Here is a 2,500-nt window from a genome sequence, read left to right on the forward strand (position 1 = left end):
CGAATAGGTTTCTTTATTTATCATCCCTTCTTTTCGAGCGCCACGGAAGCAAGAGGAAAAGCAAGAGCGAGAGAACATTTCGCGTATACTTCATTTAACAATTTTAACCAACACGCGATGTACTCCACACACCTCTTAGATTTAACAACTGCTTTTCTCTTCTTCTCCCCTTAGCGCAAGGGTAAACCCCATTTGTCTCTTCTTTGGAACGCAACAAAACTTTCGAGGACTGGACGACCGAGCGATGGTCGCGCGGTCTTCGCTTATCTTTAACAAACGAAGTAGTCCGTATGTATTCTAAATGTTGAAGCCTCCTAGAGCTTTAAGCCATGCGAGACATTGAAATGCTGTTTTAACGGGAGCATGCATAATTGCTGCAAACATACTTTTATCACAAGTTCTAGCCACGCCACGGAGGCTTCGAAGTTCCTTCACCATTCGCTTTCCTCTCTTTTGTTACACAGTTTCAGACTACGATCAGGGGTACCGAAACGCTGTATTGATTGTAAACAACCATTTTTATCTTGGAGCGGAGCGTTCCTTTACTCGTTAGATTTGTCTTGTCGCGTGTGTATTCGCTTTTTCGACGCTTTTTAACCATTTAACTTGTTTAGCGAAGCTAAACGCACAGACAGACAAAAAAAAAAGGAACAGCATCGCGCGTCAAACAGCGACGACCCATCTGAAGCGATCTTTCATTTATACACCGTTTGTAAACAGAGAGATGTATAAAGCGCGGGGAATCATTCGAAACCCTGGGGCTATTCGAGCTTGCATTTCAGCAAATTATCATCTCAAACATTTCACTCGTTTGCTTTTTCTAAATTTATAGGAGAGCTTCTTTCGTTTATTTTTGACACACCTTTCGTAAATATCGTTTCTGGCAACGTCGGGAGCGTGGATTTCTACAAGTGAACAATCGCGCCGATCCGATAACTTCCAGCAGGATGGAGAATCTTTATAGATTATCTTCCGAGAACTCGGTGCTTTCACGGGCGGTCGTTTATAAATTTTAACGAACGACTCGCGCGCCGTGACGCACTTGCGCTAGTTCGAAGAGATATTTCGAAATTTGTTTCTCTCCTTTAACGGCCTGCATTTAGTGTATCGGTTGCGATTTTCGTCACATCGTTTCCACGACAAACGCCGACGAACTGCCCAACTATCGCTCGTACGTTGCGACTCTTTCTTTGTTTATCGTTCATTCATTCTTTCAATTTCGTTCGATAATCCCGCTCCGAAACGTTCTACTTTCGTTGAACGACGGCGAGATGTTTAGAAAGAAATGAATTACTCTTTTTTCGAGAAGCAAACGCAAGCAGTCTTTTGTTAAGAAAACGACCCTCAGCCAGGCGTGGTCCAGGAATTGTATCCGTGGACCGCAATGTGCGTTCGAAATGTCGATGTTCATGTGTCCTGCAGTTCACACGTTGACGCGCAATTAGCTGCGTTCTTCATCGACCCACGAGCCAAGTGATCCACCGTTCAGGGTAATCGTAAAATTTTGTATTTCAAACTCTTTAGATCTTTAGAGTGTTATTTTCATTATTAACACGCATCACATTCGATACCCACATCACTCTCCCACCCGGCGCGTGCGGGAGAGCGAATTCGGGCGTCGCCAACGTATTTGTTTGTTTGTTCGATCGTTGACGACACGATCGCGTCCAAGGACGGAAACCGTCGGAGAAACGCCCAGTGGCACGCTCCTCTCGACGGTCGGGCGTAAAGTACATTTAAAAACCTTGAAAAGTACGAACGCACACAAGGAATGCGAGCGCGCGTCCTGTCGCTGAATCGTGGGTTGCGAGATTCGAACAGACACACGGCCGGCGACGATCGGTCTAACTAATGGACACATAGTTTTTCAAAGACTCGCTATCGTCGCTTCTCAGCCGGTCCGTAAACAACACACATCGATCAGGCGGACGCACGAATCTTACCACGGTGCGTGTTTCGTAGATTCCAGGTTACCCGCAAGTACCTCTCTCTCCCTCTCGAAAGAGGAATCTCGATCCGTCCTTTTTGGACAATGGAGAAATCTTTTTATCGCAACACGGATGGCAAAGAAACAACCAAAGCGTAGGAGCGTGGGGACGAGAGCGACGAAAAGAACGTCGCGAAAACAAAGTTTCGACGGTTGCTCGTTCTAATACATCGTAGTTTCAACTCTCTCAGTTTTAACCACTCCTAGACGCTTCGTAAACTTTTAACAATTCTTCGCCTCCGCGAGTTTCATTTCGAATAGAGCGAACGCAACACGGACCAAAAAAACTCCGGTGATGCCAGATCATTTAGCAAAGATCAGACGGCGGGTCATCTGTATTCCTTTTCTCTCTTTTTTATATCTTTCCATTTAACTAGGGTGTCGCAACGACGGGTACATTTATATATTTATATATATTGTATTTCAATTTTAATGATCCTTCACTTTCGGTTTGTAATAATATGATCCTTCTTTCATTTCGATCCTTCATATTGTAGGTTAACCAACAGAAGT

At 44.6% G+C, this 2,500-nt stretch overlaps 1 non-coding gene across 1 annotated transcript; it reads right to left on the reverse strand.

The window, feature by feature from the left end:
* Positions 1–1,338: 1,338 nt before the first annotated feature.
* Positions 1,339–1,493, reverse strand: LOC143308124 (5.8S ribosomal RNA). The gene has a single exon (XR_013065127.1). It is a non-coding gene; the product is annotated as a 5.8S ribosomal RNA (ribosomal RNA).
* Between the last annotated feature and the right edge of the window lie 1,007 nt (positions 1,494–2,500).

The sequence above is a fragment of the Osmia lignaria genome, unplaced genomic scaffold (genome assembly GCF_051020975.1).
Source record: "Osmia lignaria lignaria isolate PbOS001 unplaced genomic scaffold, iyOsmLign1 scaffold0157, whole genome shotgun sequence".
NCBI lineage: Eukaryota > Metazoa > Arthropoda > Insecta > Hymenoptera > Megachilidae > Osmia > Osmia lignaria.